At 46.0% G+C, this 23,969-nt stretch overlaps 9 non-coding genes across 9 annotated transcripts; all 9 read right to left on the bottom strand.

Moving 5' to 3' along the window:
* Positions 1-3,379: 3,379 nt before the first annotated feature.
* On the bottom strand, positions 3,380-3,462 carry TRNAL-CAG (transfer RNA leucine (anticodon CAG)). The gene has a single exon. It is a non-coding gene; the product is annotated as a tRNA-Leu (tRNA).
* Positions 3,463-7,020: 3,558 nt separating this feature from the next.
* On the bottom strand, positions 7,021-7,103 carry TRNAL-CAG (transfer RNA leucine (anticodon CAG)). The gene has a single exon. It is a non-coding gene; the product is annotated as a tRNA-Leu (tRNA).
* Positions 7,104-8,234: 1,131 nt separating this feature from the next.
* Positions 8,235-8,318, bottom strand: TRNAL-CAG (transfer RNA leucine (anticodon CAG)). Its single transcript has one exon. It is a non-coding gene; the product is annotated as a tRNA-Leu (tRNA).
* Positions 8,319-10,663: 2,345 nt separating this feature from the next.
* On the bottom strand, positions 10,664-10,746 carry TRNAL-CAG (transfer RNA leucine (anticodon CAG)). Its single transcript has one exon. It is a non-coding gene; the product is annotated as a tRNA-Leu (tRNA).
* Positions 10,747-11,877: 1,131 nt separating this feature from the next.
* TRNAL-CAG (transfer RNA leucine (anticodon CAG)) lies at positions 11,878-11,961 on the bottom strand. The gene has a single exon. It is a non-coding gene; the product is annotated as a tRNA-Leu (tRNA).
* Positions 11,962-13,091: 1,130 nt separating this feature from the next.
* Positions 13,092-13,174, bottom strand: TRNAL-CAG (transfer RNA leucine (anticodon CAG)). The gene has a single exon. It is a non-coding gene; the product is annotated as a tRNA-Leu (tRNA).
* Positions 13,175-15,521: 2,347 nt separating this feature from the next.
* TRNAL-CAG (transfer RNA leucine (anticodon CAG)) lies at positions 15,522-15,604 on the bottom strand. The gene has a single exon. It is a non-coding gene; the product is annotated as a tRNA-Leu (tRNA).
* Positions 15,605-16,735: 1,131 nt separating this feature from the next.
* Positions 16,736-16,818, bottom strand: TRNAL-CAG (transfer RNA leucine (anticodon CAG)). The gene has a single exon. It is a non-coding gene; the product is annotated as a tRNA-Leu (tRNA).
* Positions 16,819-20,376: 3,558 nt separating this feature from the next.
* Positions 20,377-20,459, bottom strand: TRNAL-CAG (transfer RNA leucine (anticodon CAG)). Its single transcript has one exon. It is a non-coding gene; the product is annotated as a tRNA-Leu (tRNA).
* Between the last annotated feature and the right edge of the window lie 3,510 nt (positions 20,460-23,969).

The raw sequence follows: 23,969 nt of genomic DNA, 5'->3' as shown, positions 1-23,969 counted from the left end.
GTGACTGCTACTAATTCTCAATCATCTACTACATGGGGTGTGGACATGCTGAATTTTGAGCCAGTGCACATGGCCGGTGGTGACTGCTACTAATTCTCAATCATCTACTACAGGGGGTGTGGACATGCAGAATTTGGAGCCAGATCAAGATTCAGATCAGGAGGTGCCTGGCTCCATACCAATCAACTCAGTGCCTCTGAGACAAGGACTTGAACGGTACAGTTTGAGTCCTCGACCGCCATGCTCAACGCGGCTGCAAGGATTCGGGGTGGATTGACTGAATGTGGCATTTCTTGTTGTGTACTATTCTTGTATACTGGTTTAGTATAGTATCTTTTTTTTGAGCAGCTATGTTTGTTTTGTATTGGTTAAGGAGAAATGTTGTGTTCGTCATGGGCACGCCTATGATGCACACCAAGGGAGGTAGGGAGTGTTAGTCTCCCCCCGAGTTTTGGAGTTGGATGGTAGGCGCGGTGACGTGGAACCGGAGAGAATAAAAGGTCAGGGAAGGTGTTCCTTGTGGCCAATGACTCTATATTATTCTCTGTGTATTTATTAAAACTTATTTGCAAAACAGACACTGTGTGTGCACGATGCAACACACCCCTCCCATGCCCTGAATACAGAAGTTAAAAACCAGCTGTGATTGGGATGCACGGGACCCTGGTGCCACTGAACCTTCTGCACTGTGCACCTGCTGAACTATTGACAGCTGTGCTTTTGATATGTAGGGTCGAAACCTTTATCTCGGCCCCTCTATCACGATTTGTTGAAGATGCTGTGATTTCCTGCTTTACCGATTTACTGCGATTTAGCCAACTTCAGGCAATTAGTGCAAGCAACGGACAATAGATCTTATCGATAATTTACAGAAACCGTTGACATTGTTTTTGATAAGGGTGCTTGGAAAAAAAAAGTCCAAAAATGTATCCACCTCGCAAAAGACACTTGTCAGAAGAGGGGTTTGAACCCACGTCTCCAAGGGAGACTGTGACCTGAATACAGCACCTTAGACCACCCGGCCATCCTGACGCTCTTGACACCAGGCTGATGGCTCAATTTCCAGCTTATAAACCAAAATGAGTGCCATGTACTGAGTGAATGTTATTTATTGTCCTCTGTATTTTCAATTCCAGACCTTCCTGCTCAGGGAAACAGTGGGATCTGAAGCTGATGAAGGAGAGAGGATGGATCATCCTGACAGTGGAACCTGTGGTGACTGCTACTAATTCTTAATCATCTACTACATGGGGTGTGGACTTGCAGAATTTTGAGCCAGTGCATATGGCCGGTGGTCACTGCTACTAATTCTCAATCATCTACTACAGGGGGTGTGGACATGCAGAATTTGGAGCCAGTTCAAGATTCAGATCAGGAGGTGCCTGGCTCCATACCAATCAACTCAGTGCCTCTGAGACAAGGACTTGAATGGTACAGTTTGAGTCCTCGACCGCCATGCTCAACGCGGCTGCAAGGATTCGGGGTGGATTGACTGAATGTGGTATTTATTGTTGTGTACTATTCTTGTATACTGGATTAGTATAGTATCTTTTTTTGAGCAGCTATGTTTGTTTTGTATTGGTTAAGGAGAAATGTTGTGTTCGTCATGGGCACGCCCATGATGCACACCAAGGGAGGTAGGGAGTGTTAGTCTCCCCCGAGTTTTGGAGTTGGATGTTAGGTGCGGTGATGTGGAATCGGAGAGAATAAAAGGTAGGGGAAGGTGTTCCTCGTGGCTAAAGACTCCATATTATTCTTTGTGTATTTATTAAAACTTCTCTGCAAAACAGGCACTGTGTGTGCACGACGCAACACCCCCACCCCTCCCATCCCCTGAATACAGAAGTTAAAAACCAGCTGTGATTGGGACGCAGGGGACCCTGGTGCCACTGAACCTTTTGCACTGTGAACCTGCTGAACTATTGACAGCTGCGCTTTTGATATGTAGGGTCGAAACCTTTATCTCGGCCCCTCTATCACGATTTGTTGAAGATGCTGTGATTTCCTGCTTTACCGATTTACTGCGATTTAGCCAACTTCAGGCAATTAGTGCAAGCAACGGAAAATAGATCTTATCGATAATTTACAGAAACTGTTGACATTGTTTTTGATACGGTGCTTGGGAAAAAAAAGTCAAAAAATGTATCCACCTCACAAAATACACTTGTCAGAAGTGGGATTTGAACCCACACCTCCATGGAAGGCTGCGACCTGAACGCAGCGCCTTAGACCACTCGGCCATCCTGACACTCTTCACACCTCCCTCATGGCTCAATTTCGAGCGTATAAACCAAAAAGAGTGCCATGTACTGAGTGAATGTTGTTTAATGTCCTCTGTATTTTCAATTCCAGACCTTCCTGCTCAGGGAAACAGTGGGATCTGAAGCTGATGAAGGAGAGAGGATGGATCATCCTGACAGTGAATCCGGTGGTAACTGCTACTAATTCTCAATCATCGACTACATGGGGTGTGGACATGCAGAAGTTTGAGCCAGTGCACATGGCCGGTGGTGACTGCTACTAATTCTCAATCATCTACTACAAGGGGTGTGGACATGCAGAATTTGGAGCCAGTTCAAGATTCAGATCAGGAGGTGCCTGGCTCCATACCAATCAACTCAGTGCCTCTGAGACAAGGACTTGAACGGTACAGTTTGAGTCCTCGACCGCCATGCTCAACGCGGCTGCAAGGATTCGGGGTGGATTGACTGAATGTGGCATTTCTTGTTGTGTACTATTCTTGTATACTGGATTAGTATAGTATCTTTTTTTTGAGCAGCTATGTTTGTTTTGTATTGGTTAAGGAGAAATGTTGTGTTCGTCATGGGCACGCCTATGATGCACACCAAGGGAGGTAGGGAGTGTTAGTCTCCCCCGAGTCTTGGAGTTGGATGGTAGGCGCGGTGACGTGGAACCGGAGAGAATAAAAGGTCAGGGAAGGTGTTCCTCGTGGCCAATAACTCTATATTATTCTCTGTGTATTTATGAAAACTTATCTGCGAAACAGGCACCGTGTGTGCACGATGCAACACACCCCTCCCATGCCCTGAATACAGAAGTTAAAAACCAGCTGTGATTGGGACGCAGGGGACCCTGGTGCCACTGAACCTTCTGCACTGTGAACCTGCTGAACTATTGACAGCTGCGCTCTTGATATGTAGGGTCGAAACCTTTATCTCTGCCCCTCTATCACGATTTGTTGAAGATGCTGTGATTTCCCGCTTTACCGATTTACTGCGATTTAGCCAACTTCAGGAAATTAGTGCAAGCAACGGACAATAGATCTTATCGATAATTTACAGAAACTGTTGACATTGTTTTTGATACGGGTGCTTGGAAAAAAAATGTCCAAAAATGTATCCACCTCGCAAAAGACACTTGTCAAAAGTGGGATTCGAACCCACGCCTCCAAAGGAGACTGCGATCTGAACACAGCGCCTTAGACCACTCGGCCATCCTGACACTCTTGACACTGCACTGATGGCTCAATTTCCAGCTTATAAACCAAAATGAGTGCCATGTACTGAGTGAATGTTGGTTAATGTCCTCTGTATTTTCAATTCCAGACCTTCCTGCTCAGGGAAACAGTGGGATCTGAAGCTGATGAAGGAGAGAGGATGGATCATCCTGACAGTGGATCCGGAGGTGACTGCTACTAATTCTCAATCATCTACTACATGGGGTGTGGACATGCTGAATTTTGAGCCAGTGCACATGGCCGGTGGTGACTGCTACTAATTCTCAATCATCTACTACAGGGGGTGTGGACATGCAGAATTTGGAGCCAGTTCAAGATTCAGATCAGGAGGTGCCTGGCTCCATACCAATCAACTCAGTGCCTCTGAGACAAGGACTTGAACGGTACAGTTTGAGTCCTCGACCGCCATGCTCAACGCGGCTGCAAGGATTCGGGGTGGATTGACTGAATGTGGCATTTCTTGTTGTGTACTATTCTTGTATACTGGTTTAGTATAGTATCTTTTTTTTGAGCAGCTATGTTTGTTTTGTATTGGTTAAGGGGAAATGTTGTGTTCGTCATGGGCACGCCTATGATGCACACCAAGGGAGGTAGGGAGTGTTAGTCTCCCCCGAGTTTTGGAGTTGGATGGTAGGCGCGGTGACGTGGAACCGGAGAGAATAAAAGGTCAGGGAAGGTGTTCCTCGTGGCCAATGACTCTATATTATTCTCTGTGTATTTATTAAAACTTATTTGAAAAACAGGCACTGTGTGTGCACGATGCAACACACCCCTCCCATGCCCTGAATACAGAAGTTAAAAAACAGCTGTGATTGGGACGCAGGGGACCCTGGTGCCACTGAACCTTCTGCACTGTGAACCTGCTGAACTATTGACAGCTGCGCTTTTGATATGTAGGGTCGAAACCTTTACCTCGGCCCCTCTGTCACGATTTGTTGAAGATGCTGTGATTTCCTGCTTTACCGATTTACTGCGATTTAGCCAACTTCAGGCAATTAGTGCAAGCAACGGAAAATAGATCTTATCGATAATTTACAGAAACTGTTGACATTGTTTTTGATACGGTGCTTGGGGAAAAAAAGGCCAAAAATGTATCCACCTCGCAAAAGACACTTGTCAGAAGTGGGATTTGAACTCACACCTCCAAGGGAGGCTGTGACTTGAACGCAGCACCTTAGACCACTCGGCCATCTGACACTCTTCACATCTCCCTCATGGCTCAATTTCGAGCGTATAAACCAAAATGAGTGCCATGTACTGAGTGAATGTTGTTTAATGTCCTCTGTATTTTCAATTCCAGACCTTCCTGCTCAGGGAAACAGTGGGATCTGAAGCTGATGAAGGAGAGAGGATGGATCATCCTGACAGTGAATCCGGTGGTGACTGCTACTAATTCTCAATCATCGACTACATGGGGTGTGGACATGCAGAAGTTTGAGCCAGTGCACATGGCCGGTGGTGACTGCTACTAATTCTCAATCATCTACTACAAGGGGTGTGGACATGCAGAATTTGGAGCCAGTTCAAGATTCAGATCAGGAGGTGCCTGGCTCCATACCAATCAACTCAGTGCCTCTGAGACAAGGACTTGAACGGTACAGTTTGAGTCCTCGACCGCCATGCTCAACGCGGCTGCAAGGATTCGGGGTGGATTGACTGAATGTGGCATTTCTTGTTGTGTACTATTCTTGTATACTGGATTAGTATAGTATCTTTTTTTTGAGCAGCTATGTTTGTTTTGTATTGGTTAAGGAGAAATGTTGTGTTCGTCATGGGCACGCCTATGATGCAAACCAAGGGAGGTAGGGAGTGTTAGTCTCCCCCGAGTTTTGGAGTTGGATGGTAGGCGCGGTGACGTGGAACCGGAGAGAATAAAAGGTCAGGGAAGGTGTTCCTCGTGGCCAATGACTCTATATTATTCTCTTTGTATTTATTAAAACTTATCTGCGAAACAGGCACCGTGTGTGCACGATGCAACACACCCCTCCCATGCCCTGAATACAGAAGTTAAAAACCAGCTGTGATTGGGACGCAGGGGACCCTGGTGCCACTGAACCTTCTGCACTGTGAACCTGCTGAACTATTGACAGCTGCGCTCTTGATATGTAGGGTCGAAACCTTTATCTCTGCCCCTCTATCACGATTTGTTGAAGATGCTGTGATTTCCCGCTTTACCGATTTACTGCGATTTAGCCAACTTCAGGAAATTAGTGCAAGCAACGGACAATAGATCTTATCGATAATTTACAGAAACTGTTGATATTGTTTTTGATACGGGTGCTTGGAAAAAAAAAGTCCAAAAATGTATCCACCTCGCAAAAGACACTTGTCAGAAGTGGGATTCGAACCCACGCCTCCAAAGGAGACTGCGACCTGAACGCAGCGCCTTAGACCACTCAGCCATCGTGACACTCTTGACACTGCACTGATGGCTCAATTTCCAGCTTATAAACCAAAATGAGTGCCATGTACTGAGTGAATGTTGTTTAATGTCCTCTGTATTTTCAATTCCAGACCTTCCTGCTCAGGGAAACAGTGGGATCTGAAGCTGATGAAGGAGAGAGGATGGATCATCCTGACAGTGGATCCGGTGGTGACTGCTACTAATTCTCAATCATCTACTACATGGGGTGTGGACATGCTGAATTTTGAGCCAGTGCACATGGCCGGTGGTGACTGCTACTAATTCTCAATCATCTACTACAGGGGGTGTGGACATGCAGAATTTGGAGCCAGATCAAGATTCAGATCAGGAGGTGCCTGGCTCCATACCAATCAACTCAGTGCCTCTGAGACAAGGACTTGAACGGTACAGTTTGAGTCCTCGACCGCCATGCTCAACGCGGCTGCAAGGATTCGGGGTGGATTGACTGAATGTGGCATTTCTTGTTGTGTACTATTCTTGTATACTGGTTTAGTATAGTATCTTTTTTTTGAGCAGCTATGTTTGTTTTGTATTGGTTAAGGAGAAATGTTGTGTTCGTCATGGGCACGCCTATGATGCACACCAAGGGAGGTAGGGAGTGTTAGTCTCCTCCCGAGTTTTGGAGTTGGATGGTAGGCGCGGTGACGTGGAACCGGAGAGAATAAAAGGTCAGGGAAGGTGTTCCTTGTGGCCAATGACTCTATATTATTCTCTGTGTATTTATTAAAACTTATTTGCAAAACAGACACTGTGTGTGCACGATGCAACACACCCCTCCCATGCCCTGAATACAGAAGTTAAAAACCAGCTGTGATTGGGATGCACGGGACCCTGGTGCCACTGAACCTTCTGCACTGTGCACCTGCTGAACTATTGACAGCTGTGCTTTTGATATGTAGGGTCGAAACCTTTATCTCGGCCCCTCTATCACGATTTGTTGAAGATGCTGTGATTTCCTGCTTTACCGATTTACTGCGATTTAGAAAACTTCAGGCAATTAGTGCAAGCAACGGACAATAGATCTTATCGATAATTTACAGAAACCGTTGACATTGTTTTTGATACGGGTGCTTGGAAAAAAAAAGTCCAAAAATGTATCCACCTCGCAAAAGACACTTGTCAGAAGTGGGATTCGAACCCACGCCTCCAAAGGAGACTGCGACCTGAACGCAGCGCCTTAGACCACTCGGCCATCCTGACACTCTTCACACCTCCCTCATGGCTCAATTTCGAGCGTATAAACAAAAATGAGTGCCATGTACTGAGTGAATGTTGTTTAATGTCCTCTGTATTTTCAATTCCAGACCTTCCTGCTCAGGGAAACAGTGGGATCTGAAGCTGATGAAGGAGAGAGGATGGATCATCCTGACAGTGAATCCGGTGGTGACTGCTACTAATTCTCAATCATCGACTACATGGGGTGTGGACATGCAGAAGTTTGAGTCAGTGCACATGGCCGGTGGTGACTGCTACTAATTCTCAATCATCTACTACAAGGGGTGCGGACATGCAGAATTTGGAGCCAGTTCAAGATTCAGATCAGGAGGTGCCTGGCTCCATACCAATCAACTCAGTGCCTCTGAGACAAGGACTTGAACGGTACAGTTTGAGTCCTCGACCGCCATGCTCAACGCGGCTGCAAGGATTCGGGGTGGATTGACTGAACGTGGCATTTCTTGTTGTGTACTATTCTTGTATACTGGATTAGTATAGTATCTTTTTTTTGAGCAGCTATGTTTGTTTTGTATTGGTTAAGGAGAAATGTTGTGTTCGTCATGGGCACGCCTATGATGCACACCAAGGGAGGTAGGGAGTGTTAGTCTCCCCCGAGTTTTGGAGTTGGATGGTAGGCGCGGTGACGTGGAACCGGAGAGAATAAAAGGTCAGGGAAGGTGTTCCTCGTGGCCAATGACTCTATATTATTCTCTGTGTATTTATTAAAACTTATCTGCGAAACTGGCACCGTGTGTGCACGATGCAACACACCCCTCCCATGCCCTGAATACAGAAGTTAAAAACCAGCTGTGATTGGGACGCAGGGGACCCTGGTGCCACTGAACCTTCTGCACTGTGATCCTGCTGAACTATTGACAGCTGCGCTCTTGATATGTAGGGTCGAAACCTTTATCTCTGCCCCTCTATCACGATTTGTTGAAGATGCTGTGATTTCCCGCTTTACCGATTTACTGCGATTTAGCCAACTTCAGGAAATTAGTGCAAGCAACGGACAATAGATCTTATCGATAATTTACAGAAACTGTTGACATTGTTTTTGATACGGGTGCTTGGAAAAAAAAAGTCCAAAAATGTATCCACCTCGCAAAAGACACTTGTCAGAAGTGGGATTCGAACCCACGCCTCCAAAAGGAGACTGCGACCTGAACGCAGCGCCTTAGACCACTCGGCCATCCTGACACTCTTGACACTGCACTGATGGCTCAATTTCCAGCTAATAAACCAAAATGAGTGCCATGTACTGAGTGAATGTTGTTTAATGTCCTCTGTATTTTCAATTCCAGACCTTCCTGCTCAGGGAAACAGTGGGATCTGAAGCTGATGAAGGAGAGAGGATGGATCATCCTGACAGTGGATTCGGTGGTGACTGCTACTAATTCTCAATCATCTACTACATGGGGTGTGGACATACTGAATTTTGAGCCAGTGCACATGGCCGGTGGTGACTGCTACTAATTCTCAATCATCTACTACAGGGGGTGTGGACATGCAGAATTTGGAGCCAGTTCAAGATTCAGATCAGGAGGTGCCTGGCTCCATACCAATCAACTCAGTGCCTCTGAGACAAGGACTTGAACGGTACAGTTTGAGTCCTCGACCGCCATGCTCAACGCGGCTGCAAGGATTCGGGGTGGATTGACTGAATGTGGCATTTCTTGTTGTGTATTATTCTTGTATACTGGTTTAGTATAGTATCTTTTTTTTGAGCAGCTATGTTTGTTTTGTATTGGTTAAGGAGAAATGTTGTGTTCGTCATGGGCACGCCTATGATGCACACCAAGGGAGGTAGGGAGTGTTAGTCTCCCCCGAGTTTTGGAGTTGGATGGTAGGCGCGGTGATGTGGAACCGGAGAGAATAAAAGGTCAGGGAAGGTGTTCCTCGTGGCCAATGACTCTATATTATTCTCTGTGTATTTATTAAAACTTATTTGCAAAACAGGCACTGTGTGTGCACGATGCAACACACCCCTCCCATGCCCTGAATACAGAAGTTAAAAACCAGCTGTGATTGGGACGCAGGGGACCCTGGTGCCACTGAACCTTCTGCACTGTGAACCTGCTGAACTATTGACAGCTGCGCTTTTGATATGTAGGGTCGAAACCTTTATCTCGGCCCCTCTATCACGATTTGTTGAAGATGCTGTGATTTCCTGCTTTACCGATTTACTGCGATTTAGCCAACTTCAGGCAATTAGTGCAAGCAATGGAAAATAGATCTTATCGATAATTTACAGAAACTGTTGACATTGTTTTTGATACGGTGCTTGGGAAAAAAAAGTCCAAAAATGTATCCACCTCGCAAAATACACTTGTCAGAAGTGGGATTTAAACCCACACCTCCAAGGGAGGCTGCGACCTGAACGCAGCGCCTTAGACCACTCAGCCATCCTGACACGCTTCACACCTCCCTCATGGCTCAATTTCGAGCGTATAAACCAAAATGAGTGCCATGTACTGAGTGAATGTTGTTTAATGTCCTCTGTATTTTCAATTCCAGACTTTCCTGCTCAGGGAAACAGTGGGATCTGAAGCTGATGAAGGAGAGAGGATGGATCATCCTGACAGTGGATCCGGTGGTGACTGCTACTAATTCTCAATCATCTACTACATGGGGTGTGGACATGCTGAATTTTGAGCCAGTGCACATGGCCGGTGGTGACTGCTACTAATTCTCAATCATCTACTACAGGGGGTGTGGACATGCAGAATTTGGAGCCAGTTCAAGATTCAGATCAGGAGGTGCCTGGCTCCATACCAATCAACTCAGTGCCTCTGCGACCAGGACTTGAACGGTACAGTTTGAGTCCTCGACCGCCATGCTCAACGCGGCTGCAAGGATTCGGGGTGGATTGACTGAATGTGGCATTTCTTGTTGTGTACTATTCTTGTATACTGGTTTAGTATAGTATCTTTTTTTTGAGCAGCTATGTTTGTTTTGTATTGGTTAAGGAGAAATGTTGTGTTCGTCATGGGCACGCCTATGATGCACACCAAGGGAGGTAGGGAGTGTTAGTCTCCCCCCGAGTTTTGGAGTTGGATGGTAGGCGCGGTGACGTGGAACCGGAGAGAATAAAAGGTCAGGGAAGGTGTTCATTGTGGCCAATGACTCTATATTATTCTCTGTGTATTTATTAAAACTTATTTGCAAAACAGACACTGTGTGTGCACGATGCAACACACCCCTCCCATGCCCTGAATACAGAAGTTAAAAACCAGCTGTGATTGGGATGCACGGGACCCTGGTGCCACTGAACCTTCTGCACTGTGCACCTGCTGAACTATTGACAGCTGTGCTTTTGATATGTAGGGTCGAAACCTTTATCTCGGCCCCTCTATCACGATTTGTTGAAGATGCTGTGATTTCCTGCTTTACCGATTTACTGCGATTTAGAAAACTTCAGGCAATTAGTGCAAGCAACGGACAATAGATCTTATCGATAATTTACAGAAACCGTTGACATTGTTTTTGATACGGGTGCTTGGAAAAAAAAAGTCCAAAAATGTATCCACCTCGCAAAAGACACTTGTCAGAAGTGGGATTCAAACCCACGCCTCCAAAGGAGACTGCGACCTGAACGCAGCGCCTTAGACCACTCGGCCATCCTGACACTCTTCACACCTCCCTCATGGCTCAATTTCGAGCGTATAAACAAAAATGAGTGCCATGTACTGAGTGAATGTTGTTTAATGTCCTCTGTATTTTCAATTCCAGACCTTCCTGCTCAGGGAAACAGTGGGATCTGAAGCTGATGAAGGAGAGAGGATGGATCATCCTGACAGTGAATCCGGTGGTGACTGCTACTAATTCTCAATCATCGACTACATGGGGTGTGGACATGCAGAAGTTTGAGCCAGTGCACATGGCCGGTGGTGACTGCTACTAATTCTCAATCATCTACTACAAGGGGTGCGGACATGCAGAATTTGGAGCCAGTTCAAGATTCAGATCAGGAGGTGCCTGGCTCCATACCAATCAACTCAGTGCCTCTGAGACAAGGACTTGAACGGTACAGTTTGAGTCCTCGACCGCCATGCTCAACGCGGCTGCAAGGATTCGGGGTGGATTGACTGAACGTGGCATTTCTTGTTGTGTACTATTCTTGTATACTGGATTAGTATAGTATCTTTTTTTTGAGCAGCTATGTTTGTTTTGTATTGGTTAAGGAGAAATGTTGTGTTCGTCATGGGCACGCCTATGATGCACACCAAGGGAGGTAGGGAGTGTTAGTCTCCCCCGAGTTTTGGAGTTGGATGGTAGGCGCGGTGACGTGGAACCGGAGAGAATAAAAGGTCAGGGAAGGTGTTCCTCGTGGCCAATGACTCTATATTATTCTCTGTGTATTTATTAAAACTTATCTGCGAAACTGGCACCGTGTGTGCACGATGCAACACACCCCTCCCATGCCCTGAATACAGAAGTTAAAAACCAGCTGTGATTGGGACGCAGGGGACCCTGGTGCCACTGAACCTTCTGCACTGTGATCCTGGTGAACTATTGACAGCTGCGCTCTTGATATGTAGGGTCGAAACCTTTATCTCTGCCCCTCTATCACGATTTGTTGAAGATGCTGTGATTTCCCGCTTTACCGATTTACTGCGATTTAGCCAACTTCAGGAAATTAGTGCAAGCAACGGACAATAGATCTTATCGATAATTTACAGAAACTGTTGACATTGTTTTTGATACGGGTGCTTGGAAAAAAAAAGTCCAAAAATGTATCCACCTCGCAAAAGACACTTGTCAGAAGTGGGATTCGAACCCACGCCTCCAAAAGGAGACTGCGACCTGAACGCAGCGCCTTAGACCACTCGGCCATCCTGACACTCTTGACACTGCACTGATGGCTCAATTTCCAGCTAATAAACCAAAATGAGTGCCATGTACTGAGTGAATGTTGTTTAATGTCCTCTGTATTTTCAATTCCAGACCTTCCTGCTCAGGGAAACAGTGGGATCTGAAGCTGATGAAGGAGAGAGGATGGATCATCCTGACAGTGGATTCGGTGGTGACTGCTACTAATTCTCAATCATCTACTACATGGGGTGTGGACATACTGAATTTTGAGCCAGTGCACATGGCCGGTGGTGACTGCTACTAATTCTCAATCATCTACTACAGGGGGTGTGGACATGCAGAATTTGGAGCCAGTTCAAGATTCAGATCAGGAGGTGCCTGGCTCCATACCAATCAACTCAGTGCCTCTGAGACAAGGACTTGAACGGTACAGTTTGAGTCCTCGACCGCCATGCTCAACGCGGCTGCAAGGATTCGGGGTGGATTGACTGAATGTGGCATTTCTTGTTGTGTATTATTCTTGTATACTGGTTTAGTATAGTATCTTTTTTTTGAGCAGCTATGTTTGTTTTGTATTGGTTAAGGAGAAATGTTGTGTTCGTCATGGGCACGCCTATGATGCACACCAAGGGAGGTAGGGAGTGTTAGTCTCCCCCGAGTTTTGGAGTTGGATGGTAGGCGCGGTGATGTGGAACCGGAGAGAATAAAAGGTCAGGGAAGGTGTTCCTCGTGGCCAATGACTCTATATTATTCTCTGTGTATTTATTAAAACTTATTTGCAAAACAGGCACTGTGTGTGCACGATGCAACACACCCCTCCCATGCCCTGAATACAGAAGTTAAAAACCAGCTGTGATTGGGACGCAGGGGACCCTGGTGCCACTGAACCTTCTGCACTGTGAACCTGCTGAACTATTGACAGCTGCGCTTTTGATATGTAGGGTCGAAACCTTTATCTCGGCCCCTCTATCACGATTTGTTGAAGATGCTGTGATTTCCTGCTTTACCGATTTACTGCGATTTAGCCAACTTCAGGCAATTAGTGCAAGCAATGGAAAATAGATCTTATCGATAATTTACAGAAACTGTTGACATTGTTTTTGATACGGTGCTTGGGAAAAAAAAGTCCAAAAATGTATCCACCTCGCAAAATACACTTGTCAGAAGTGGGATTTGAACCCACACCTCCAAGGGAGGCTGCGACCTGAACGCAGCGCCTTAGACCACTCAGCCATCCTGACACTCTTCACACCTCCCTCATGGCTCAATTTCGAGAGTATAAACCAAAATGAGTGCCATGTACTGAGTGAATGTTGTTTAATGTCCTCTGTATTTTCAATTCCAGACTTTCCTGCTCAGGGAAACAGTGGGATCTGAAGCTGATGAAGGAGAGAGGATGGATCATCCTGACAGTGGATCCGGTGGTGACTGCTACTAATTCTCAATCATCTACTACATGGGGTGTGGACATGCTGAATTTTGAGCCAGTGCACATGGCCGGTGGTGACTGCTACTAATTCTCAATCATCTACTACAGGGGGTGTGGACATGCAGAATTTGGAGCCAGTTCAAGATTCAGATCAGGAGGTGCCTGGCTCCATACCAAACAACTCAGTGCCTCTGCGACAAGGACTTGAACGGTACAGTTTGAGTCCTCGACCGCCATGCTCAACGCGGCTGCAAGGATTCGGGGTGGATTGACTGAATGTGGCATTTCTTGTTGTGTACTATTCTTGTATACTGCTTTAGTATAGTATCTTTCTTTTGAGCAGCTATGTTTGTTTTGTATTGGTTAAGGAGAAATGTTGTGTTCGTCATGGGCACGCCTATGATGCACACCAAGGGAGGTAGGGAGTGTTATTCTCCCCCGAGTTTTGGAGTTGGATGGTAGGCGCGGTGACGTGGAACCGGAGAGAATAAAAGGTCAGGGAAGGTGTTCCTTGTGGCCAATGACTCTATATTATTCTCTGTGTATTTATTAAAACTTATCTGTGAAACAGGCACTGTGTGTGCACGATGCAACACACCCCTCCCATGCCCTGAATACAGAAGTTAAAAACCAGCTGTGATTGGGATGCAGGGGACCCTGGTGCCACTGAACCTTCTGCACTGTGAACCTGCTGAACTATTGACAGCTGTGCTTTTGATATGTAGGGTCGAAACCTTTATCTCGGCCCCTCTATCACGATTTGTTGAAGATGCTGTGATTTCCTGCTTTACCGATTTACTGCGATTTAGCCAACTTCAGGCAATTAGTGCAAGCAACGGACAATAGATCTTATCGATAATTTACAGAAACCGTTGACATTGTTTTTGATAAGGGTGCTTGGAAAAAAAAAGTCCAAAAATGTATCCACCTCGCAAAAGACACTTGTCAGAAGAGGGGTTTGAACCCACGTCTCCAAGGGAGACTGTGACCTGAATGCAGCACCTTAGACCACCCGGCCATCCTGACGCTCTTGACACCACGCTGATGGCTCAATTTCCAGCTTATAAACCAAAATGAGTGCCATGTACTGAGTGAATGTTATTTAATGTCCTCTGTATTTTCAATTCCAGACCTTCCTGCTCAGGGAAACAGTGGGATCTGAAGCTGATGAAGGAGAGAGGATGGATCATCCTGACAGTGGAACCTGTGGTGACTGCTACTAATTCTTAATCATCTACTACATGGGGTGTGGACTTGCAGAATTTTGAGCCAGTGCATATGGCCGGTGGTGACTGCTACTAATTCTCAATCATCTACTACAGGGGGTGTGGACATGCAGAATTTGGAGCCAGTTCAAGATTCAGATCAGGAGGTGACTGGCTCCATACCAATCAACTCAGTGCCTCTGAGACAAGGACTTGAATGGTACAGTTTGAGTCCTCGACCGCCATGCTCAACGCGGCTGCAAGGATTCGGGGTGGATTGACTGAATGTGGTATTTATTGTTGTGTACTATTCTTGTATACTGGATTAGTATAGTATCTTTTTTTGAGCAGCTATGTTTGTTTTGTATTGGTTAAGGAGAAATGTTGTGTTCGTCATGGGCACGCCCATGATGCACACCAAGGGAGGTAGGGAGTGTTAGTCTCCCCCGAGTTTTGGAGTTGGATGGTAGGTGCGGTGATGTGGAATCGGAGAGAATAAAAGGTAGGGGAAGGTGTTCCTCGTGGCTAAAGACTCCATATTATTCTTTGTGTATTTATTAAAACTTCTCTGCAAAACAGGCACTGTGTGTGCACGACGCAACACCCCCACCCCTCCCATCCCCTGAATACAGAAGTTAAAAACCAGCTGTGATTGGGACGCAGGGGACCCTGGTGCCACTGAACCTTTTGCACTGTGAACCTGCTGAACTATGGACAGCTGCGCTTTTGATATGTAGGGTCGAAACCTTTATCTCGGCCCCTCTATCACGATTTGTTGAAGATGCTGTGATTTCCTGCTTTACCGATTTACTGCGATTTAGCCAACTTCAGGCAATTAGTGCAAGCAACGGAAAATAGATCTTATCGATAATTTACAGAAACTGTTGACATTGTTTTTGATACGGTGCTTGGGGAAAAAAAGTCAAAAAATGTATCCACCTCGCAAAATACACTTGTCAGAAGTGGGATTTGAACCCACACCTCCATGGGAGGCTGCGACCTGAACGCAGCGCCTTAGACCACTCGGCCATCCTGACACTCTTCACACCTCCCTCATGGCTCAATTTCGAGCGTATAAACCAAAATGAGTGCCATGTACTGAGTGAATGTTGTTTAATGTCCTCTGTATTTTCAATTCCAGACCTTCCTGCTCAGGGAAACAGTGGGATCTGAAGCTGATGAAGGAGAGAGGATGGATCATCCTGACAGTGAATCCGGTGGTGACTGCTACTAATTCTCAATCATCGACTACATGGGGTGTGGACATGCAGAAGTTTGAGCCAGTGCACATGGCCGGTGGTGACTGCTACTAATTCTCAATCATCTACTACAAGGGGTGTGGACATGCAGAATTTGGAGCCAGTTCAAGATTCAGATCAGGAGGTGCCTGGCTCCATACCAATCAACTCAGTGCCTCTGAGACAAGGACTTGAACGGTACAGTTTGAGTCCTCGACCGCCATGCTCAACGCGGCTGCAAGGATTCGGGGTGGATTGACTGAATGTGGCATTTCTTGTTGTGTACTATTCTTGTATACTGGATTAGTATAGTATCTTTTTTTTGAGCAGCTATGTTTGTTTTGTATTGGTTAAGGAGAAATGTTGTGTTCGTCATGGGCACGCCTATGATGCACACCAAGGGAGGTAGGGAGTGTTAGTCTCCCCCGAGTTTTGGAGTTGGATGGTAGGCGCGGTGACGTGGAACCGGAGAGAATAAAAGGTCAGGGAAGGTGTTCCTCGTGGCCAATGACTCTATATTATTCTCTGTGTATTTATTAAAACTTATCTGCGAAACAGGCACCGTGTGTGCACGATGCAACACACCCCTCCCATGCCCTGAATACAGAAGTTAAAAAACAGCTGTGATTGGGACGCAGGGGACCCTGGTGCCACTGAACCTTCTGCACTGTGAACCTGCTGAACTATTGACAGCTGCGCTCTTGATATGTAGGGTCGAAACCTTTATCTCGGCCCCTCTATCACGATTTGTTGAAGATGCTGTGATTTCCCGCTTTACCGATTTACTGCGATTTAGCCAACTTCAGGAAATTAGTGCAAGCAACGGACAATAGATCTTATCGATAATTTACAGAAACTGTTGACATTGTTTTTGATACGGGTGCTTGGAAAAAAAAAGTCCAAAAATGTATCCACCTCGCAAAAGACACTTGTCAGAAGTGGGATTCGAACCCACGTCTCCAAAGGAGACTGCGATCTGAACACAGCGCCTTAGACCACTCGGCCATCCTGACACTCTTGACACTGCACTGATGGCTCAATTTCCAGCTTATAAACCAAAATGAGTGCCATGTACTGAGTGAATGTTGGTTAATGTCCTCTGTATTTTCAATTTCAGACCTTCCTGCTCAGGGAAACAGTGGGATCTGAAGCTGATGAAGGAGAGAGGATGGATCATCCTGACAGTGGATCCGGTGGTGACTGCTACTAATTCTCAATCATCTACTACATGGGGTGTGGACATGCTGAATTTTGAGCCAGTGCACATGGCCGGTGGTGACTGCTACTAATTCTCAATCATCTACTACAGGGGGTGTGGACATGCAGAATTTGGAGCCAGTTCAAGATTCAGATCAGGAGGTGCCTGGCTCCATACCAATCAACTCAGTGCCTCTGAGACAAGGACTTGAACGGTACAGTTTGAGTCCTCGACCGCCATGCTCAACGCGGCTGCAAGGATTCGGGGTGGATTGACTGAATGTGGCATTTCTTGTTGTGTACTATTCTTGTATACTGGTTTAGTATAGTATCTTTTTTTTGAGCAGCTATGTTTGTTTTGTATTGGTTAAGGAGAAATGTTGTGTTCGTCATGGGCACGCCTATGATGCACACCAAGGGAGGTAGGGAGTGTTAGTCTCCCCCGAGTTTTGGAGTTGGATGGTAGGCGCGGTGACGTGGAACCGGAGAGAATAAAAGGTCAGGGAAGGTGTTCCTCGTGGCCAATGACTCTATATTATTCTCTGTGTATTTATTAAAACTTATTTGAAAAACAGGCACTGTGTGTGCACGATGCAACACACCCCTCCCATGCCCTGAATACAGAAGTTAAAAACCAGCTGTGATTGGGACGCAGGGGACCCTGGTGCCACTGAACCTTCTGCACTGTGAACCTGCTGAACTATTGACAGCTGCGCTTTTGATATGTAGGGTCGAAACCTTTACCTCGGCCCCTCTATCACGATTTGTTGAAGATGCTGTGATTTCCTGCTTTACCGATTTACTGCGATTTAGCCAACTTCAGGCAATTAGTGCAAGCAACGGAAAATAGATCTTATCGATAATTTACAGAAACTGTTGACATTGTTTTTGATACGGTGCTTGGGGAAAAAAAGGCCAAAAATGTATCCACCTCGCAAAAGACACTTGTCAGAAGTGGGATTTGAACCCACACCTCCAAGGGAGGCTGCGACTTGAACGCAGCACCTTAGACCACTCGGCCATCTGACACTCTTCACACCTCCCTCATGGCTCAATTTCGAGCGTATAAACCAAAATGAGTGCCATGTACTGAGTGAATGTTGTTTAATGTCCTCTGTATTTTCAATTCCAGACCTTCCTGCTCAGGGAAACAGTGGGATCTGAAGCTGATGAAGGAGAGAGGATGGATCATCCTGACAGTGAATCCGGTGGTGACTGCTACTAATTCTCAATCATCGACTACATGGGGTGTGGACATGCAGAAGTTTGAGCCAGTGCACATGGCCGGTGGTGACTGCTACTAATTCTCAATCATCTACTACAAGGGGTGTGGACATGCAGAATTTGGAGCCAGTTCAAGATTCAGATCAGGAGGTGCCTGGCTCCATACCAATCAACTCAGTGCCTCTGAGACAAGGACTTGAACGGTACAGTTTGAGTCCTCGACCGCCATGCTCAACGCGGCTGCAAGGATTCGGGGTGGATTGACTGAATGTGGCATTTCTTGTTGTGTACTATTCTTGTATACTGGATTAGTATAGTATCTTTTTTTTGAGCAGCTATGTTTGTTTTGTATTGGTTAAGGAGGAATGTTGTGTTCGTCATGGGCACGCCTATGATGCACACCAAGGGAGGTAGGGATTGTTAGTCTCCCCCGAGTTTTGGAGTTGGATGGTAGGAGCGGTGACGTGGAACCGGAGAGAATTAAAGGTCAGGGAAGGTGTTCCTCGTGGCCAATGACTCTATATTATTCTCTGTGTATTTATTAAAACTTATCTGCGAAACAGGCACCGTGTGTGCACGATGCAACACACCCCTCCCATGCCCTGAATACAGAAGTTAAAAACCAGCTGTGATTGGGACACAGGGGACCCTGGTGCCACTGAACCTTCTGCACTGTGAACCTGCTGAACTATTGACAGCTGCGCTCTTGATATGTAGGGTCGAAACCTTTATCTCTGCCCCTCTATCACGATTTGTTGAAGATGCTGTGATTTCCCGCTTTACCGATTTACTGCGATTTAGCCAACTTCAGGAAATTAGTGCAAGCAACGGACAATAGATCTTATCGATAATTTACAGAAACTGTTGACATTGTTTTTGATACGGGTGCTTGGAAAAAAAAAGTCCAAAAATGTATCCACCTCGCAAAAGACACTTGTCAGAAGTGGGATTCGAACCCACGCCTCCAAAGGAAACTGCGAGCTGAACGCAGCACCTTAGACCACTCAGCCATCCTGACACTCTTGACACTGCACTGATGGCTCAATTTCCAGCTTATAAACCAAAATGAGTGCCATGTACTGAGTGAATGTTGTTTAATGTCCTCTGTATTTTCAATTCCAGACCTTCCTGCTCAGAGAAACAGTGGGATCTGAAGCTGATGAAGGAGAGAGGATGGATCATCCTGACAGTGGATCCGGTGGTGACTGCTACTAATTCTCAATCATCTACTACATGGGGTGTGGACATGCTGAATTTTGAGCCAGTGCACATGGCCGGTGGTGACTGCTACTAATTCTCAATCATCTACTACAGGGGGTGTGGACATGCAGAATTTGGAGCCAGATCAAGATTCAGATCAGGAGGTACCTGGCTCCATACCAATCAACTCAGTGCCTCTGAGACAAGGACTTGAACGGTACAGTTTGAGTCCTCGACCGCCATGCTCAACGCGGCTGCAAGGATTCGGGGTGGATTGACTGAATGTGGCATTTCTTGTTGTGTACTATTCTTGTATACTGGTTTAGTATAGTATCTTTTTTTTGAGCAGCTATGTTTGTTTTGTATTGGTTAAGGAGAAATGTTGTGTTCGTCATGGGCACGCCTATGATGCACACCAAGGGAGGTAGGGAGTGTTAGTCTCCCCCCGAGTTTTGGAGTTGGATGGTAGGCACGGTGACGTGGAACCGGAGAGAATAAAAGGTCAGGGAAGGTGTTCCTTGTGGCCAATGACTCTATATTATTCTCTGTGTATTTATTAAAACTTATTTGCAAAACAGACACTGTGTGTGCACGATGCAACACACCCCTCCCATGCCCTGAATACAGAAGTTAAAAACCAGCTGTGATTGGGATGCACGGGACCCTGGTGCCACTGAACCTTCTGCACTGTGCACCTGCTGAAATATTGACAGCTGTGCTTTTGATATGTAGGGTCGAAACCTTTATCTCGGCCCCTCTATCACGATTTGTTGAAGATGCTGTGATTTCCTGCTTTACCGATTTACTGCGATTTAGAAAACTTCAGGCAATTAGTGCAAGCAACGGACAATAGATCTTATCGATAATTTACAGAAACCGTTAACTTTGTTTTTGATACGGGTGTTTGGAAAAAAAAAGTCCAAAAATGTATCCACCTCGCAAAAGACACTTGTCAGAAGTGGGATTCGAACCCACGCCTCCAAAGGAGACTGCGACCTGAACGCAGCGCCTTAGACCACTCGGCCATCCTGACACTCTTCACACCTCCCTCATGGCTCAATTTCGAGCGTATAAACAAAAATGAGTGCCATGTACTGAGTGAATGTTGTTTAATGTCCTCTGTATTTTCAATTCCAGACCTTCCTGCTCAGGGAAACAGTGGGATCTGAAGCTGATGAAGGAGAGAGGATGGATCATCCTGACAGTGAATCCGGTGGTGACTGCTACTAATTCTCAATCATCGACTACATAGGGTGTGGACATGCAGAAGTTTGAGCCAGTGCACATGGCCGGTGGTGACTGCTACTAATTCTCAATCATCTACTACAAGGGGTGCGGACATGCAGAATTTGGAGCCAGTTCAAGATTCAGATCAGGAGGTGCCTGGCTCCATACCAATCAACTCAGTGCCTCTGAGACAAGGACTTGAACGGTACAGTTTGAGTCCTCGACCGCCATGCTCAACGCGGCTGCAAGGATTCGGGGTGGATTGACTGAACGTGGCATTTCTTGTTGTGTACTATTCTTGTATACTGGATTAGTATAGTATCTTTTTTTTGAGCAGCTATGTTTGTTTTGTATTGGTTAAGGAGAAATGTTGTGTTCGTCATGAGCACGCCTATGATGCACACCAAGGGAGGTAGGGAGTGTTAGTCTCCCCCGAGTTTTGGAGTTGGATGGTAGGCGTGGTGACGTGGAACCGGAGAGAATAAAAGGTCAGGGAAGGTGTTCCTCGTGGCCAATGACTCTATATTATTCTCTGTGTATTTATTAAAACGTATCTGCGAAACAGGCACCGTGTGTGCACGATGCAACACACCCCTCCCATGCCCTGAATACAGAAGTTAAAAACCAGCTGTGATTGGGACGCAGGGGACCCTGGTGCCACTGAACCTTCTGCACTGTGAACCTGCTGAACTATTGACAGCTGCGCTCTTGATATGTAGGGTCGAAACCTTTATCTCTGCCCCTCTATCACGATTTGTTGAAGATGCTGTGATTTCCCGCTTTACCGATTTACTGCGATTTAGCCAACTTCAGGAAATTAGTGCAAGCAACGGACAATAGATCTTATCGATAATTTACAGAAACTGTTGACATTGTTTTTGATACGGGTGCTTGGAAAAAAAAAGTCAAAAAATGTATCCACCTCACAAAAGACACTTGTCAGAAGGCAGATTCGAACCCACGCCTCCAAAGGAGTCTGCAACCTGAACACAGCACCTTAGACCACTCGGCCATCCTGACACTCGTGACACTGCACTGATGGCTCAATTTCCAGCTTATAAACCAAAATGAGTGCCATGTACTGAGTGAATGTTGTTTAATGTCCTCTGTATTTTCAATTCCAGACCTTCCTGCTCAGGGAAACAGTGGGATCTGAAGCTGATGAAGGAGAGAGGATGGATCATCCTGATAGTGGATCCGGTGGTGACTGCTACTAATTCTCAATCATCTACTACATGGGGTGTGGACATGCTGAATTTTGAGCCAGTGCACATGGCCGGTGGTGACTGCTACTAATTCTCAATCATCTTCTACAGGGGGTATGGACATGCAGAATTTGGAGCCAGTTCAAGATTCAGATCAGGAGGTGCCTGGCTCCATACCAATCAACTCAGTGCCTCTGAGACAAGGACTTGAACGGTACAGTTTGAGTCCTCGACCGCCATGCTCAACGCAGCTGCAAGGATTCGGGGTGGATTGACTGAATGTGGCATTTTTTGTTGTGTACTATTCTTGTATACTGGTTTAGTATAGTATCTTTTTTTTGAGCAGCTATGTTTGTTTTGTATTGGTTAACGAGAAATGTTGTGTTCGTCATGGGCACGCCTATGATGCACACCAAGGGAGGTAGGGAGTGTTAGTCTCCCCCGAGTTTTGGAGTTGGATGGTAGGCGCGGTGACGTGGAACCGGAGAGAATAAAAGGTCAGGGAAGGTGTTCCTCGTGGCCAATGACTCTATATTATTCTCTGTGTATTTATTAAAACTTATTTGCGAAACAGGCACTGTGTGTGCACGATGCAACACACCCCTCCCATGCCCTGAATACAGAAGTTAAAAACCAGCTGTGATTGGGACGCAGGGGACCCTGGTGCCACTGAACCTTCTGCACTGTGAACCTGCTGAACTATTGACAGCTGTGCTTTTGATATGTAGGGTCGAAACCTTTATCACGGCCCCTCTATCACGATTTGTTGAAGATGCTTTGATTTCCTGCTTTACCGATTTACTGCGATTTAGCCAACTTCAGGCAATTAGTGCAAGCAACGGACAATAGATCTTATCGATAATTTACAGAAACTGTTGACATTGTTTTTGATAATGGTGCTTGGAAAACAAAAGTCCAAAAATGTATCCACCTCGCAAAAGACACTTGTCAGAAGAGGGGTTTGCACCCACGTCTCCAAGGGAGACTGTGACCTGAATGCAGCACCTTAGACCACCCGGCCATCCTGACACTCTTGACACCAGACTGATGGATCAATTTCCAGCTTATAAACCAAAATGAGTGCCATGTACTGAGTGAATGTTATTTAATGTCCTCTGTATTTTCAATTCCAGACCTTCCTGCTCAGGGAAACAGTGGGATCTGAAGCTGATGAAGGAGAGAGGATGGATCATCCTGACAGTGGAACCTGTGGTGACTGCTACTAATTCTCAATCATCTACTACATGGGGTGTGGATTTGCAGAATTTTGAGCCAGTGCATATGGCCGGTGGTGACTGCTACTAATTCTCAATCATCTACTACAGGGGGTGTGGACATGCAGAATTTGGAGCCAGTTCAAGATTCAGATCAGGAGGTGCCTGGCTCCATACCAATCAACTCAGTGCCTCTGAGACAAGGACTTGAACGGTACAGTTTGAGTCCTCGACCGCCATGCTCAACGCGGCTGCAAGGATTCGGGGTGGATTGACTGAATGTGGTATTTATTGTTGTGTACTATTCTTGTATACTGGATTAGTATAGTATCTTTTTTTTGAGCAGCTATGTTTGTTTTGTATTGGTTAAGGAGAAATGTTGTGTTCGTCATGGGCACGCCCATGATGCACACCAAGGGAGGTAGGGAGTGTTAGTCTCCCCCGAGTTTTGGAGTTGGATGGTAGGTGCGGTGATGTGGAATCGGAGAGAATAAAAGGTAGGGGAAGGTGTTCCTCGTGGCTAAAGACTCCATATTATTCTTTGTGTATTTATTAAAACTTCTCTGCAAAACAGGCACTGTGTGTGCACGACGCAACACCCCCACCCCTCCCATACCCTGAATACAGAAGTTAAAAACCAGCTGTGATTGGGACGCAGGGGACCCTGGTGCCACTGAACCTTTTGCACTGTGAACCTGCTGAACTATTGACAGCTGCGCTTTTGATATGTAGGGTCGAAACCTTTATCTCGGCCCCTCTGTCACGATTTGTTGAAGATGCTGTGATTTCCTGCTTTACCGATTTACTGCGATTTAGCCAACTTCAGGCAATTAGTGCAAGCAATGGAAAATAGATCTTATCGATAATTTACAGAAACTGTTGACATTGTTTTTGATA

The sequence above is a fragment of the Pleurodeles waltl genome, unplaced genomic scaffold, assembly GCF_031143425.1.
Source record: "Pleurodeles waltl isolate 20211129_DDA unplaced genomic scaffold, aPleWal1.hap1.20221129 scaffold_39, whole genome shotgun sequence".
In the NCBI taxonomy this organism is placed as follows: Eukaryota; Metazoa; Chordata; class Amphibia; order Caudata; family Salamandridae; genus Pleurodeles; species Pleurodeles waltl.
Note: the sequence above shows the minus strand (reverse complement) of the source record. Positions and strands in the feature narration are given on the sequence as shown.